Source organism: Triticum aestivum, chromosome 5B (assembly GCF_018294505.1).
Source record: "Triticum aestivum cultivar Chinese Spring chromosome 5B, IWGSC CS RefSeq v2.1, whole genome shotgun sequence".
NCBI classification, from domain to species: Eukaryota; Viridiplantae; Streptophyta; class Magnoliopsida; order Poales; family Poaceae; genus Triticum; species Triticum aestivum.
The window spans coordinates 576,399,581-576,417,859 of NC_057807.1; positions in this window are offsets into that span (position 1 = coordinate 576,399,581).

The window sequence follows — 18,279 nt, forward strand, 5'->3', positions numbered from 1 at the left end:
TCATCGGATGAACCACGATGTCGAGGATTCGATCAAACCCTGTATACAATTCCCTTTGTCAATCGGTACGTTACTTGCCCGAGACTCGATCGTCGGTATCCCAATACCTTGTTCAGTCTCGTTACCGGCAAGTCACTTTACTCGTACCGTAATGCATGATCTCGTGGCCAACACTTTGGTCACGTTGAGCTCATTATGATGATGCATTACCGAGTGGGCCCAGAGATACCTCTCCGTCATACGGAGTGACAAATCCCAGTCTCGATCCGTGTCAACCCAACAGCTACTTTTGGAGATACCTGTAATGCACCTTTATAGTCACCCAGTTACGTTGTGACGTTTGATACACCCAAGGCACTCCTACGGTATCCGGGAGTTACACGATCTCATGGTCTAAGGAAGAGATACTTGACATTGGCAAAGCTCTAGCAAACGAACTAAACGACCTTTGTGCTATGCTTAGGATTGGGTCTTGTCCATCACATCATTCTCCTAATGATGTGATCCCGTTATCAACGACATCCAATGTCCATAGCCAGGAAATCATGACTATCTGTTGATCACAACGAGCTAGTCAACTAGAGGCTCACTAGGGACATATTGAGGTCTATGTATTCACACGTGTATTACGATTTCCGGATAATATAGTTATAGCATGAATAAAAGACAATTATCATGAACAATGAAATATAATAATACTTTTATTATTGCCTCTAGGGCATATTTCCAACAGTCTCCCACTTGCACTAGAGTCACCAATCTAGTTACATTGTGATGAATCGAACACCCATAGAGTTCTGGTGTTGATCATGTTTAGCTCGCGAGAGAGGTTTAGTCAACGGATCTGCGACATTCAGATCCGTATGTACTTTGCAAATTTCTATGTCTCCATCTTGAACATTTTCACGGATGGAGTTGAAACGACGCTTGATGTGCCTGGTCTTCTTGTGAAACCTGGGCTCCTTGGCAAGGGCAATAGCTCCAGTGTTGTCACAAAAGAGTTTGATTGGCCCTGACGCATTGGGTATGACTCCTAGGTCGGTGATGAACTCCTTCACCCAAATCGCTTCATGCGCTGCCTCCGAGGCTGCCATGTACTCCGTTTCACACGTAGATCCCGCCACGACGCTCTGCTTGCAGCTGCACCAGCTTACTGCTCCACCATTCAACATATACACGTATCCGGTTTGTGACTTAGAGTCATCCGGATCTGAGTCGAAGCTAGCGTCGACGTAACCCTTTACGACAAGCTCTTCGTCTCCTCCATAAACGAGAAACATGTCCTTTGTCCTTTTCAGGTACTTCAGGATATTCTTGACTGCTGTCCAGTGTTCCTTGCCGGGATTACTTTGGTATCTAGCTACCAAACTCACGGCAAGGTTTACATCAGGTCTGGTACACAGCATGGCATACATAATAGATCCTATGGCTGAAGCATAGGGGATGACACTCATCTCTTCTTTATCTTTTGCCGTGGTCGGTGACTGAGCCGAGCTCAATCTCACACCTTGTAACATAGGCAAGAACCCCTTCTTGGACTGATCCATTTTGAACCTCTTCAAAATCTTATCAAGGTATGTGCTTTGTGAAAGACCTATGAGGCGTCTCGATCTATCTCTATAGATCTTGATGCCTAATATGTAAGTAGCTTCTCCAAGGTCCTTCATTGAAAAACACTTATTCAAGTAGGCCTTAATGTTGTCCAGAAATTCTATATTATTTCCCATCAAGAGTATGTCATCTACATATAATATGAGAAATGCTACAGAGCTCCCACTCACTTTCTTGTAAACGCAGGCTTCTCCATAAGTCTGCATAAACCCAAACGCTTTGATCATCTCATCAAAGCGAATATTCCAACTCCGAGATGCTTGCACCAGCCCATAAATGGATCGCTGGAGCTTGCATACTTTATTAGCGTTCTTAGGATCGACAAAACCTTCCGGCTGCATCATATACAGTTCTTCCTTAAGATGCCCGTTAAGGAATGCTGTTTTGACGTCCATCTGCCATATCTCATAATCATAGTATGCGGCAATTGCTAACATGATTCGGACGGACTTTAGCTTCGCTACGGGAGAGAATGTCTCATCGTAGTCAATCCCTTGAACCTGTCGATAACCCTTAGCGACAAGTCGAGCTTTATAGATGGTGACATTACCATCCGCGTCTGTCTTCTTCTTTAAGATCCATTTGTTTTCTATCGCTCGCCGATCATCGGGCAAGTCTGTCAAAGTCCATACTTTGTTTTCATACATGGATTCTATCTCGGATTTCATGGCTTCAAGCCATTTGTTGGAATCTGGGCCCGCCATCGCTTCTTCATAGTTCGAAGGTTCACCGTTGTCTAACAACATGATTTCCAGGACGGGGTTGCCGTACCACTCTGGTGCGGAACGTGTCCTTGTGGACCTACGAAGTTCAGTAGCAACTTGATCCGAAGTACCTTGATCATCATCATTGGTTTCCTCTTCAGTTGGTGTGGGCATCACAGGAACATTTTCCTAAGCTGCACCACTTTCCCGTTCGAGAGGTAGTACTTCATCGAGTTCTACTTTCCTCCCACTTACTTCTTTCGAGATAAACTCTTTTTCCAGAAAGCATCCGTTCTTGGCAACAAAGATTTTGCCCTCGGATCTTAAGTAGAAGGTATACCCGACAGTTTCCTTAGGGTATCCTATGAAGACGCATTTTTTCGACTTGGGTTCGAGCTTTTCAGGTTGAAGTTTCTTGACATAAGCATCGCATCCCCAAACTTTTAGAAACGACAGCTTAGGTTTCTTCCCAAACCATAATTCATACGGTGTCGTCTCAACGGATTTAGACGGTGCCCTATTTAAAGTGAATGTAGCTGTCTCTAGAGCGTATCCCCAAAATGATAGCGGTAAATCAGTAAGAGACATCATAGACCGCACCATATCCAATAGAGTGCGATTACGATGTTCGGACACACCGTTTCGCTGAGGTGTTCCAGGCGGCGTGAGTTGTGAAACGATTCCACATTTCCTTAAGTGTGTGCCAAATTCGTGACTTAAATATTCTCCTCCACGATCTGATCGTAGGCACTTTATCTTTCGGTCACGTTGATTCTCCACCTCATTCTGAAATTCCTTGAACTTTTCAAAGGTCTCAGACTTGTGTTTCATCAAGTAGACATACCCATATCTACTCAAGTCATCAGTGAGAGTGAGAACATAACGATATCCTCCGCGAGCCTCAACGCTCATTGGACCGCACACATCGGTATGTATGATTTCCAATAAGTTGGTTGCTCGCTCCATTGTTCCAGAGAACGGAGTCTTGGTCATCTTGCCCATGAGGCATGGTTCGCACGTGTCAAACGATTCATAATCAAGAGACTCTAAAAGTCCATCGGCATTGAGCTTCTTCATGCGCTTGACACCAATGTGACCAAGGCGGCAGTGCCACAAGTATGTGGGACTATCGTTATCAACTTTACATCTTTTGGCATATACACTATGAACATGTGTAATATTACGCTCGAGATTCATTAAGAATAAACCATTGACCATCGGAGCATGACCATAAAACATATCTCACATATAAATCGAACAACCATTATTCTCACTCTTAAATGAGTAGCCATCTCGTATTAAACGAGATCCAGATACAATGTTCATGCTCAAACTTGGCACTAAATAACAATTATTAAGGTTCAAAACTAATCCCGTAGGTAAATGTAGAGGCAGCGTGCCGACAGCGATCACATCGACTCTGGAACCATTCCCGACGCGCATAGTCACCTCGTCCTTCGCCAGTCTCCGTTTATTCCGCAGCTCCTGCTGTGAGTTACAAATATGAGCAACGACACCGGTATCAAATACCCAGGAGTTACTACGAGCACTGGTAAGGTACACATCAATTACATGTATATCAAATATACCTTTGGTTTTGCCGGCCTTCTTATCTGCTAAGTATTTGGGGCAGTTCCGCTTCCGGTGACCCTTCCCCTTGCAATAAAAGCACTCAGTCTCAGGCTTAGGTCCATTCTTTGACTTCTTCCCGGTAACTGGCTTACCAGGCACGGCAACCTCCTTGCCGTCCTTCTTGAAGTTCTTCTTACCCTTGCCCTTCTTGAACTTAGTGGTCTTATTGACCATCAACACTTGATGTTCTTTCTTGATTTCAGCCTCTGCTGACTTCAGCATCGAGAACACTTCAGGAATGGTCTTTTCCATCCCCTGCATGTTGTAGTTCATCAAAAAGCTCTTGTAGCTTGGTGGGAGCGACTGGAGGATTCTGTCAATGACCGCCTCATCTGGGAGGTTAATGTTCAGCTGGGTCATACGGTTGTGCAACCCAGACATCTTCAGGATGTGCTCACTGACAGAACTGTTTTCCTCCATCTTACAACTGTAGAACTTGTCGGAGACATCATATCTCTCGACCCGGGCATGAGCTTGGAAAACTAGTTTCAGCTCTTCGAACATCTCATATGCTCCGTGATGCTCAAAACGCTTTTGGAGCCCCGGTTCTAAGCTGTAAAGCATGCCGCACTGAACGAGGGAGTAATCATCAGCGCGAGTTTGCCAAGCATTCATAATGTCTTGGTTCTCTGGGAGCGTCACCTAGCGGTCCTTCTAGGACATATTGTTTCCTGGCAGCTATGAGGATGATCCTCAGGTTCCGGACCCAGTCCGTATAGTTGCTGCCATCATCTTTCAGCTTGGTTTTCTCTAGGAACGCGTTGAAGTTCATGTTGACATGAGCGTTGGCCATTTGATCTACAAGACATATTTGCAAAGGTTTTAGACTAAGTTCATGATAATTAAGTTCTAATCAAATTATGAACTCCCACTCAGATTAGACATCCCTTTAGTCATCTAAGTGTTACACGATCCGAGTCGACTAGGCCGTGTCCGATCATCACGTGAGACGGACTAGTCATCGTCGGTGAACATTCTCATGTTGATCGTATCTTCCATACGACTCGTGTTCGACCTTTCGGTCTCCGTGTTCCGAGGCCATGTCTGCACATTCTAGGCTCGTCAAGTTAACCCTAAGTGTTTTCGCTGTGTAAAACTGTCTTACACCCGTTGTATGTGAACGTAAGAATCCATCACACCCGATCATCACGTGGTGCTTAGAAGCGACGAACTGTAGCAACGGTGCACAGTTAGGGGAGAACACTTCTTGAAATTTTTTTAAGGGATCATCTTATTTACTACCGTCGTCCTAAGTAAACAAGATGCATAAACATAATAAACATCACATGCAATTATATAGTTGTGACATGATATGGCCAATATCATATAGCTCCATTGATCTTCATCTTCGGGGCTCCATGATCATCTTGTCACCGGCTTGACACCATGATCTCCATCATCATGATCTCCATCATCGTGTCTTCATGAAGTTGTCACACCAACGACTACTTCTACTTCTATGGCTAACGCGTTTAGCAATAAAGTAAAGTGAGTTACATGGCGTTCTTCAATGACACGCAGGTCATACAAAAAATAAAGACAACTCCTATGGCTCCTGCCGGTTGTCATACTCATCGACATGCAAGTCGTGAATCCTATTACAAAGAACATGATCTCATACATCACAATTCATCATTCATCACAACTTCTGGCCATATCACATCACATGATCAATCGCTGCAAAAACAAGTTAGACGTCCTCTAATTGTTGTTGCATCTTTTACGTGGCTGCAATTGGGTTCTAGCAAGAACGTTTTCTTACCTACGAATGACCACAACGTGATTTTGTCAACTTCTATTTACCCTTCATAAGGGCCCTTTTCATCGAATCCGCTCCAACTAAAGTGGGAGAGACAGACACCCGCCAGCCACCTTATGCAACTAGTGCATGTCAGTCGGTGGAACCGGTCTCACGTAAGCGTACGTGTAAGGTTGGTCCGGGCCGCTTCATCCCACAATACCGCCGAAGCAAGAAAAGACTAGTAGAGGCAAGTAAGATGACAAAATCCACGCCCACAACAAAATTGTGTTCTACTCGTGCAAAGAGAACTACGCATAGACCTAGCTCATGATGCCACTGTTGGGGAACGTTGCAGAAAATTAAAATTTTTCCTACGGTTTCACCAAGATCCATCTATGAGTTCATCTAAGCAACGAGTCAAGGGAGAGAGTTTGCATCTACATACCACTTGTAGATCTCGAGCGGAAGCTAGCCAAGGGGATGGTGATGATGGAGTCGTACTCGAACGTGATTCGGATCACCGATGTCCAAGTGCTGAACGGACAGCACCTCCGCGTTCAACACACGTACGGGACGGGAGACGTCTCCTCCTTCTTGATCCAGCAAGGGGGAAGGAGAGGTTGAGGAAGATTGCACCAACGGCAGCACGACGGCGTGGTGTAGTTGGTGCAGCAGTACTCCGACAGGGCTTCGCCAAGCATATACGGAGGAGGAGAGGTGTTGGGGAGGGGAGGGGCTGCGCCTTGGCTTGTGTTAAGCTCCCATGCGCCTCCCCACTATATATAGGGGTGGAGGGGCTGGTTTCTTGCCCTCCAAGTCCATTGGGGCGTTGGCCAAGGTGGGAGGAAAGAAATCCCATCATTTCCTTCCCCACCGATTGTTATCCCCCCTTTTTAGGGATCTTGATCTTATCCCTTCGGGATATGATCTTATTCCTTCTAAGGGGGGATCTTGGTGCGCCTTGACCAGGGATGTGGGGCCTTTCCCCCACTACTCACGTTCATGTGGGTCCCCCCATGCAGGTGGGCCCCACTCCAAAACCTTCTAGAACCTTCCGGTACAATACCGAAAAATCCCGAACATTTTCCGGTGGCCAAAATAGGACTTCCCATATATAAATCTTTACCTCCGGACCATTCCGGAACTCCTCGTGACGTCCGGGATCTCATCCAGGACTCCGAACAACATTCGGTAACCACATACAAACTTCCTTTATAACCCTAGCGTCATCGAACCTTAAGTGTGTAGACCCTACGGGTTCGGGAGACATGTAGACATGACCGAGACGTTCTCCGGTCAATAACCAACAGCGGGATCTGGATACCCATGTTGGCTCCCACATGCTTCTCGATGTTGTCATCGGATGAACCACGATGTCGAGGATTCGATCAAACCCTGTATACAATTCCCTTTGTCAATCGGTACGTTACTTGCCCGAGACTCGATCGTCGGTATCCCAATACCTTGTTCAGTCTCGTTACCGGCAAGTCACTTTACTCGTACCGTAATGCATGATCTCATGGCCAACACTTTGGTCACCTTGAGCTCATTATGATGATGCATTACCGAGTGGGCCCAGAGATACCTCTCCGTCATACGGAGTGACAAATCCCAGTCTCGATCCGTGTCAACCCAACAGCTACTTTCGGAGATACCTGTAATGCACCTTTATAGTCACCCAGTTACGTTGTGACGTTTGATACACCCAAGGCACTCCTACGGTATCCGGGAGTTACACGATCTCATGGTCTAAGGAAGAGATACTTGACATTGGCAAAGCTCTAGCAAACGAACTAAACGACCTTTGTGCTATGCTTAGGATTGGGTCTTGTCCATCACATCATTCTCCTAATGATGTGATCCCGTTATCAACGACATCCAATGTCCATAGCCAGGAAATCATGACTATCTGTTGATCACAACGAGCTAGTCAACTAGAGGCTCACTAGGGACATATTGAGGTCTATGTATTCACACGTGTATTACGATTTCCGGATAATACAGTTATAGCATGAATAAAAGACAATTATCATGAACAATGAAATATAATAATACTTTTATTATTGCCTCTAGGGAATATTTCCAACACAAGACCCAATCCTAAGCCTAGCACAAAGATCGTAGTTCATATGCTAAAGCTTTTCTAATGTCAAGTATCATTTCCTTAGACCATGAGATTGTGCAACTCCCGGATACCGTAGGAATGCTTTGGTGCACCAAATGTCACAACGTAACTGGGTGGCTATAAAGGTGCACTACGGGTATCTCCGAAAGTGTCTGTTGGGTTGGCACGAATCGAGACTGGGATTTGTCACTCCGTGTGACGGAGAGGTATCTCTGGGACCACTCGGTAGGACATCATCATAATGTGCACAATGTGATCAAAGAGTTGATCGCAGGATGATGTGTTACGGAACGAGTAAAGAGACTTGCCAGTAACGAGATTGAACAAGGTATTGGTATACCAACGATCGAATCTCGGGCAAGTACAATACCGTTAGACAAAGGGAATTGTATACGGGATCGATTGAGTCCTTGACATCGTGGTTCATCCGATGAGATCATCGTGGAACATGTGGGAGCCAACATGGGTATCCAGATCCCGCTGTTGGTTATTGACAGGAGAACGTCTCGGTCATGTCTGCATGGTTCCCGAACCCGTAGGGTCTACACACTTAAGGTTCGATGACGCTAGGGTTATATAGGAAGTTTGTATGTGGTTACCGAATGTTGTTTGGAGTCCCGGATGAGATCCCGGACATCACGAGGAGTTCCGGAATGGTCCGGAGGTAAAGATTTATATATGGGAAGTCCTGTTTTGGTCACCGGAAAAGTTTCGGTTTTTATCGGTAACGTACCGGGACCACCGGGAGGGTCCCGGGGGTCCACCAAGTGGGGCCACCATCCCCAGAGGGCTGCATGGGCCAAGTGTGGGAGGGGACCAGCCCCAGGTGGGCTGGTGCGCCCCTGCACAAGGGCCCAAGGCGCCTAGGGTTTGGGGAAGGGGGCGCACCCACCTAACTTGGGGGGCAAGTTTCCCCTCTTCCCCCCCTTGGCCGCACCCTAGATTGGTTTTGGGCTGGCCGCCGCCCCTAGGGGTGGAACCCTAGGTGGGGGCGCAGCCCCCCTCTCCCCCTATATATAGTGGAGGCATAGGAGCAACCCAACACACAAAGTTCTTCTCCTGTTGGCGCAGCCCTACCTCTCTTTCTCCTCATATCTCGCGGTGCTTGGCGAAGCCCTGCTGGATCACCACGCTCCTCCACCACCACCACGCCGTTGTTCTGCTGCTGGATGGAGTCTTCCTCAACCTCTCCCTCTCTCCTTGCTAGATCAAGGCATGGGAGACGTCACCGGGCTGTACGTGTGTTGAACGCGGAGGTGCCGTCCGTTCGGCACTAGGATCTCCGGTGATTTGGATCACGACGAGTACGACTCCTTTAACCACGTTCTCTTGAACGCTTCCGCTTAGCGATCTACAAGGGTATGTAGATGCACTCTCCTTCCCCTTGTTGCTAGTCTCTCCATAGATAGATCTTGGTGACTCGTAGGAAAATTTTGAATTTCTGCTACGTTCCCCAACAGTGGCATCATGAGCTAGGTCTATTGCGTAGATTCTTTGCACGAGTAGAACACAAAGTAGTTGTGGGCGTTGATTTTGTTCAATATGCTTACCGTTACTAGTCCAATCTTGTTTCGACGGTATTGTGGGATGAAGCGGCCCGGACTGACCTTACACGTACTCTTACGTGAGACAGGTTCCACCGACAGACATGCACTTGGTGCATAAGGTGGCTAGCGGGTGCCAGTCTCTCCCACTTCAGTCAGAACGGATTCGATGAAAAGGGTCCTTATGAAGGGTAAATAGCAATTGGCATATCACGCTGTGGTTTTGCGTAGGTAAGAAACATTCTTGCTAGAAACCCATAGCAGCCACGTAAAACATGCAAACAACAATTAGAGGACATCTAACTTGTTTTTACAGGGTATGCTATGTGATGTGATATGGCCAAGAAGAATGTGATGAATGATATGTGATGTATGAGATTGATCATGTTCTTGTAATAGGAATCACGACTTGCATGTCGATGAGTATGACAACCGGTAGGAGCCATAGGAGTTGTCTTAATTTATTGTATGACCTGCGTGTCATTAAACAACGCCATGTAATTACTTTACTTTATTGCTAACCGGTAGCCATAGTAGTAGAAGTAATAGTTGGCGAGACAACTTCATGAAGACACGATGATGGAGATCATGATGATGGAGATCATGGTGTCATGCCAGTGACGATGATGATCATGGAGCCCCGAAGATGGAGATCAAACCTTAGGTCATCCACTTGAGGGAAATTTGCTACTGTCCTACAAACCTCTGCACTTGGAGGCCCAACAATGTCTACAAGAAGAAGGTTGTGTAGTAGACATCACTCATCGCAAACAGTTCATTGAACTAAACCGTATGCCCCGTATCGCACACACAACTAAAATCCAAACTATGTTTGATGTATCCGCCATCGCTAACGTTTTGCATCTTTTTTGACGGTTTTTTACATCATCGTTTGCGATTAATGCATCACACATGGTTTCGTCGAAGGTTCTTTGATTGCAGTGTCACGTTAGCAGCATCCTGCAGTAGTGAGTGTTTCTTTTCTTTGACCTGATCACGAAGATTCTCCAATATCATAGAGTTGTACTGCCCTCCCACTCTCTCTTTTGCAGAAAACCTTATTTTCAATATTTCTGCACTCTGTGGCAAAACACTTTGCCTTAGTGTATTGATAGAGGAATACACAACCATTTGGGATAACCAACAAAGTAGCACTACACATAAATATTTTAATCATGTCTCATATTCCAAATGTTAAGAAAATACCAGGTTTTGCATACCATTGCATATATTATATCCTGTGATTTCAATAGATTTGATAGCGCTCTTTTCAGTGTAAAAGCCACAGTCTCTAAAGCATCATATAAAAAAGTAAAAAGCAAATTGATTAATGTCATCTTTGATCTCACCATGTCACACATAGCTTGATTACATCTACTCAAAACACTCTACTCCTAGCAGTGCTCTCGGAAGTGTAAGCTATATAATACTTTTTCACAGTTCATCAGACATCTGCTAAACTGGTAATTCAAATATTCTTTTCTGCAATCTAATTGAAGAAACTTAATTGTCTTGTTACAATAAGTTCTACTTCATTTTGAAAACCTTTTGAAATATTTTAAAGGATCTATATTTATGTCTGAAAAGGTAAATATAAATATCTACTTGAGTCATCCTTGAAGATAGATTAATCCACTACTTGCAACAACACTTATTGGACTACACACATTGATATGCATATTTCAAATCATTTTGTTGCTCGTTCTATATGGCTTGTGAATGGTATTTTAGTTTACTTCACTAATTGGATGGAAGTTACAAGTGTCAGACGATTCATAATTAGATGACTTCAAAATCCATCACTATGGAATTTCTCCATGCTGGTTTCTCCAATGTGACTAAATGCAATGCCAGGTAGATGTGCTCTTTTAGTCTTGCAACATTCAGCGTCGTTATTATGGATGTTCATTTTTATCATCAATATTCATAACATACATCTTATTCATAATAGGAGTATGGAATTTTGTTCATCACATCGAACAACTATTGTTCTCTCATGAACAACCTCCTTGCAACTTCTTTGCAATGGGCTAGAGTGTACAAAACTCTGAAATGAATTATGAAAATAAGTATAGAGGTAATATATTGATGAAAAGTACCATAATTTTTGTAAAGTCTTCAACAGATATTTTAACCTCATTGTTTGTTGGTCATTTAGGTCGTTGTAGTTTCTTGCGACGATTTGCATCAACATGCACTCGAGTCAATATCGCTGTGATGAACTTTTAACCACAATCTCAAATAACTAGTGATCAACAATTTAATGACAATTCTCGAGAATAACACTTACTTGACGAATCTTCTCTAAATATTATAACTTGTATGACATTCATACCTGAGCTGGACATCCCAGTCTTATTTCTTTCTGCCCTTTACTTCAATATTTCTCCCACTCACAGAAGAAACATCACACTTTAAGAGTGACGTGAGCCCAGAACTTCCCTATGCATGTAAATTTTCATTACATCCTTCAGTTTTGTCCTTTCTATTTAAGTTCTCACCATCAACTAATAATTGGCTTTCTTTTGGATCATATGCATTTTAGTCTTTAAACATAAATGAACGCTTCACTAGAACTTCCAAACAAAACACTTCTTAAGATATCACATATATTTTAGCCTTTGTTTGTTTCTGAAAACAATTTTCAGTTCCAAGAATATCACATAATTATCCCAAACATTTTCAAGTTCATGTTCCTTGGAAGCAAGAAGACCATAATGTAATTCTAGCTTGGATCGAAGGACCCGAGTCTCGTCATCCATAGCATCAGCAGGAGAGTATTGTAAACATGCAATAGGACAAAAATCCTTCTTGGCACTATAGAGGACCATCCTCTAATTACGTTTACCAATCTTGAAGATTCAACCAGATAAATAATATTTAATCAATATCAACGGAAAGGTGGAACTTTGAGCCATAATTCTACAACTATAATGCAAACTACACTTAGATATTGTTCATAATTAATTTGCACTAGTGATTAAAGTTAATTAATACATAATAGGCCTCCCACTCAAATCAATATCTCTCATAATTGAAAGTGACCCTGATCTTATTCACATCCATTGAGGTGTACATCACTAATGATGTGAATTTTGACCGGTAGGCAAACTTTATCCGATCATATCTCCATATGGCTCTTTTTCATCTTTCGATGCTTCGTGCTCCGAGCTTAAAATGATTGTGCCAAAACTTCAAGATAACTGAGTGTTTCTGCTTGCATAGTTCGACCTTTCACCCATCTTGCACCTCATGACCCGTTTGTACTAATGTGGACATGACGCACTCTAAAAAGCTACATGTTATAAATGGTTGCAACACTGGGAAGAGCACCTATTAACTTGATATTTTAGTGAGAGGTCATCCTAATAATTGACTACCACGGAATCAAAGGGTGCAAACAACAAAGGGATAAACATCTCAGGCAATTCATAGTAGCATGCTATGGTATAGCCTTGGGTACCGGGAACGTCTCCATGGTCCCCCGAGGTCTTCATGAAAATTCTACTAAAACGCGGCCATGGCTACAATTTTGAAAACTGTCACCACGGCAACACTTTTATCCTTGTGCACCTGGTGAAGCTCCAGGTCCTCTGTGTTACTTCTGTCAAATTAATAACGAGGTTTACACACAGGTCATATAAAGTGAAAATCCCTTGGCTCCAGCCATCATGTCGTACTATGACACGTAGGCCAGTTAACATTACAACATATAACCATCGCATACATAAACTCATTATCATGACAAAGGCTATACCACATCACATGCAACCTGCAAAACCAAGTTAGACATCCTCTAAAAGGTTTGGAAAATTTTAATTACGTGCCTTCTAGGGTTTCTGGACAACACTAGCTACCTACGTCCACCATTAAGGCGATATCTTGTTGCTAGATTAACTTTCAAGGTGTGTGAGAGAAGAGACTTAATAAAAAATCTCCAGCCCCGCACTAAACATCAGAAGATCGTTCATCGTCATCGCCCTCTCGTGTTTGCGGTAGTTCACTATTCTTTACTATGATGAAGCCCAAAGAACTATTAGCAGATTGTCGACAGCCAGAGCTGATCGTTTGTCATTACTTTGTACAAAGCTACATCACGCCGTCAATGAACTGAACCGAAGAAACACTCGAGGGAAGCATAGCACAAACATAAAACCCTCTCATCCACATATGATCTAAATCAAAACCTGCATCTATTCATAAAACCGCTCATGATGCCACTGATGGGAAACATAGTAGAAAACAAAAAAGACGCCCTATGATCACCCAGGAACATTATGAAGATGCAATAAACGGCTTGGATCAGATCATTACCGACTCTGAGTTGCAATGGAAGAAGACGAGTCAGTGTAGATTGATACGTCTCCAACGTATCTATAATTTTTGATTGTTCCATGCTATTATATTACCCCTTTTGGATGTTTATGGGCTTTATTTTACACATTTACATCATTTTTGGGACTAACCTACTAACCGGAGGCCCAGCCCATATTGCCGTTTTATTGCCTGTTTCAGTATTTTGAAGAAAAGGAATATCAAATGGAGTCCAAACGGAATGAAACCTTCGGTATCGTGATTTTTTGGAAGAATATCATCCTGGGGGCTTGGAGATCAAGTCAGAAGACCCTCGAGGAGCCCAGGAGATAGGGGGGGCGCCCCCCTACAGGGCGCCCCCCTATCTCGTGGACCCCTCAAGCACCTCTTGACCGACTTCTTTCGCCTATATAAGCCTACGTACCCTAAAAACATCACACATCAAGATAGATCAGGAGTTCCGCCGCCGCAAGCCTCTGTAGCCACCAAAAACCTCTCGGAAGTCCGTTCCGGCACCCTGCCGGAGGGGGAACCCATCACCGGTGGCCATCTTCATCATCCCGGCCCTCTCCATGATGAGGAGGGAGTAGTTCACCCTCGGGGCTGAGGGTATGTACTAGTAGCTATGTGTTTGATCTCTCTCTATCGTGTTCTCTCTATGGCACAATCTTGATGTATCACGAGCTTTGCTATTATAGTTGGATCTTATGATGTTTCTCCCCCTCTACTCTCTTGTGATGAATTGAGTTTCCCTCTTGAAGTTATCTTATCGGATTGAGTCTTTACTCTGAGAACACTTGATGTATGTCTTGCCGTGTTTATCTGTGGTGACAATGGGATCTCACGTGCCACTTGATGTATGTTTTGGTGACCAACTTGTGGGTTCCGCCCATGAACCTATGCATAGGGGTCGGCACACGTTTTCTTGACTCTCCGGTAGAAACTTTGGGGCACTCTTTGAAATACTTTTATGTTGGTTGGATGAATTTGAGATTGTGTGATGCATATCATATAATCATGCCCACAGATACTTGAGGTGACAATGGAGTATCTAGGTGACATTAGGGTTTTGGTTGATTTGTGTCTTAAGGTGTTATTCTAGTACGAACTCTTGAATAGATTGATCCGAAAGAATAACTTTGAGGTGGTTTCGTACCCTACCATGATCTCTATGTTTGGTCTCCGCTATTAGTGGCTTTGGAGTGACTCTTTGTTGCATGTTGAGGGCTTGTTATATGATCTATCTATGTTATTATTGTTGAGAGAACTTGCACTAGTGAAAGTATGAACCCTAGGCCTTGTTTCCTATCATTGAAATAACGTTTACGCTCACTTTTATCATTAGTTACCTTGCTGTTTTTATATTTTCAGATTACAAAAACCTACATCTACTATCTATTTTGCACTTGTATTACCATCTCTTCGCCGAACTAGTGCACCTATACAATTTACCATTGTATTGGGTGTGTTGGGGACACAAGAGACTCTTTGCTATTTGGTTGCAGGGTTGTTTGAGAGAGACCATCTTCATCCTACGCCTCCCACGGATTGATAAACCTTAGGTCATCCACTTGAGGGAAATTTGCTACTGTCCTACAAACCTATGCACTTGCAGGCCCAACAACGTCTACAAGAAGAAGGTTGTGTAGTAGACATCAAGCTCTTTTCTGGCACCGTTGCCGGGGAGGTTAGCGCTTGAAGGTATATCTTTAGATCTTGCAATCGAATCTTTTTGTTTCTTGTTTTATCACTACTTCAGTTTATAAAAGAAAACTACAAAAAAATGGAGTTAAGCTTGTCTCATACGCTTCGTCTTTTTAATATCTTTCGTGAGAATGATGGAAAGGAAAATTGTACTCAAGTGCTAGAAGAAGAATGCATTAGAATTTTTGATACTAAATCTTTGAATGATGAGCATGGTTGCAATGTTGTTAGTATGAATTCCTTGAATATCCATGATGCTAATGATATGCAAAGCCACAAGCTTGGGGAAGCTATGTTTGATGAATATGATATTTTTAGTCCCCCAAGTTTTGATGAGAGTATTTATTATGATGAAAGCATGCCTCCTATTTATGATGATTATATTAATGAAAGTGGGTTTGGAAGAGTGTCAACTTTAGGAAGTAGTGATCCCACTATTTTGGAGGATGTTGAATCTTATTGTGATGAATATCAAAGTGGATTTGGAAGAGTGTCAACTTTATTTAGTGATGATTCCACTATTTCGGAAGAGGTTCCAATTGATTATGAGAACAAAGTTGCTATCTATGATAATTATTGTGATGACTTGTATGCTATTAGGAATAATGATAACCATGAAACTTGTCATCATGATTTTAGTTTTCAATTGGATTATGCCTCACATGATAATTACTTTGTTGAGTTTGCTCCCACTACTATTCATGAGAAGAAATTTGCTTATGTGGAGAGTAGTAAATTTTCTATGCAAGTAGATCATAAAAAGAATGCTTTGGGTGCTGGTTATATTGTTGAATTCATTCATGATGCTACTGAAAATTATTATGAGGGAGGAATATATGCTTGTAGGAATTGCAATAATGTCAAGTTTCCTCTCTATGTGTTGAAAATCTTGAAGTTATGCTTGTTTTGCCTTCCTATGCTAGTTGATTATTGTTCCCATAAGTTGTTTGCTCTCAAAATCCCTATGCATAGGAAGAGGGTTAGGCTTAAATGTGCTAGTCATATGCTTCATGATGCTCCCGTTATGCTTCAATTCTTATCTTTTATGTGAGCGTCATTGTAATCATCATGCCTAGCTAAAAGGCATTAAAGAAAAGCGCTTGTTGGGAGAGAACCCAATATTTATCCTTACTGTTTTTGTGTGTCCACATGATTATGCCACTGTAGTAATCATGTTTTATAGCTTTTTTTCAATAAAGTGCCAAGTAAGACCTTTAGGATAGCTTACGGTGATAGTTGTGTTGATCTTGCTGAAAATCAGAAACTTTTGTACCCAGTAAATTAGTTTTGTTAATTCACAGAAACGTGCTCTTGATCTGATTCTTTTTTATCTGGATTGGTACGCAAATTTCTCAGGTCTTCCTAATTTGGTAGAATTTTTGGAGTTCCATAAGTATACGTTTGATACATATTACTACAGACTGTTCTGTTTTTGACAGATTCTGTTTTCTATGTGTTGTTTGCTTATTTTGATGAATCTATGAGTAGTATCGGAGGGTATGAACCATAGATAAGTTGTAATACAGTAGATATTACACCAATATGAATTTAGAATGAGTTCATTACAGTACCTAAGTGGTGGTTTTATTTTCTTATACTAACGGAGCTTACGAGTTTTCTGTTGAGTTTTGTGTTGTGGAGTTTTCAAGTTTTGGGTAAAGATTCGATGGACTATGGAATAAGGACTGGCAAGAGCCTAAGCTTGGGGATGCCCAAGGCACCCCAAGGTAGTATTCAAGGACAACCAAGAGCCTAAGCTTGGGGATGCCCAAGGCACCCCAAGGTAATATTCAAGGACAACCAAGAGCCTAAGCTTGGGGATGCCCTGAAAGGTATCCCCTCTTTCGTCTTCGTTCATCGGTAACCTTACTTGGAGCTATATTTTTATTCACCACATGATATGTGTTTTGCTTGGAGTGTTATTTTCTTTTGTTAGTATTTGCTTGCTGTTATTTAGAATAATGTTTTTCATCTTTAGTTTCAATAAAAAAAATCAAGGATAGCCTTTGCCATGCTTATTTTGCTAGTATACATGTTGCTGCTTGAAAACAGAAAGTTTACCACTGTTGCAAAAATTCCCTAGAAAAGTCAGAGCATGGTATAATGTTGAATTTTTTTGCATAATGAGCTATGATAAATTTACTATAGTGTGAATTTTATTTCATAATTTTTGGAGTTAGGGAAGTATTGATACTCTTGCATTCTTTACAGACTGTACTGTTTTGACAGATTGCTGTTATGTTTGCATTGTTTGCATATGTTTGCTTGTTTAATGATTCTATTTGAGGATAGGAGTATTAAATATGCAGAGGCATTTAGTATTAAATGTTGAATAATAATTTTAGTGATTTTTTACCGTAGAAAATGATAAGGTTTTGCATTGGTTTATACTAACCTATCTCACGAGTTCTTGTTGAGTTTGGTGTGGATGAAGCTTTTGATAAAAAGAGAAACCATGATATGAGAGGAATTAAGGAGACACAAAAGTTCAAGCTTGGGGATTCCCAAGTCACCCCAAGATAATATTTCAATAATTCTCAAGCATCTAAGCTTGGGGATGCCCCGGTAGGCATCCCACCTTTCTTTTTCAACCACTATCGGTTAGTATCGGTTGAGCCTAAGTTTTTGCTTCTTCACATGAGTTGTGCTATCCTTGCAATGTCATTTTATTTTGTTTTGCTTGCTGTTTGAATACAATACCAAGATCTGGAAATCCCTTAATGTTAGAGTGTCTTCACATAGTTGCACAATTATTCGACTACTCATTGATCTTCACTTATATTTTTCGGAGTAGTTTGTCATTTGCTCTAGTGCATCACTTATATATTTTAGAGCACGGAGGTGGTTATAATTTGTAGAAATTGCTAGTCTCTCATGCTTCACTTATATTATTTTGAGAGTCTT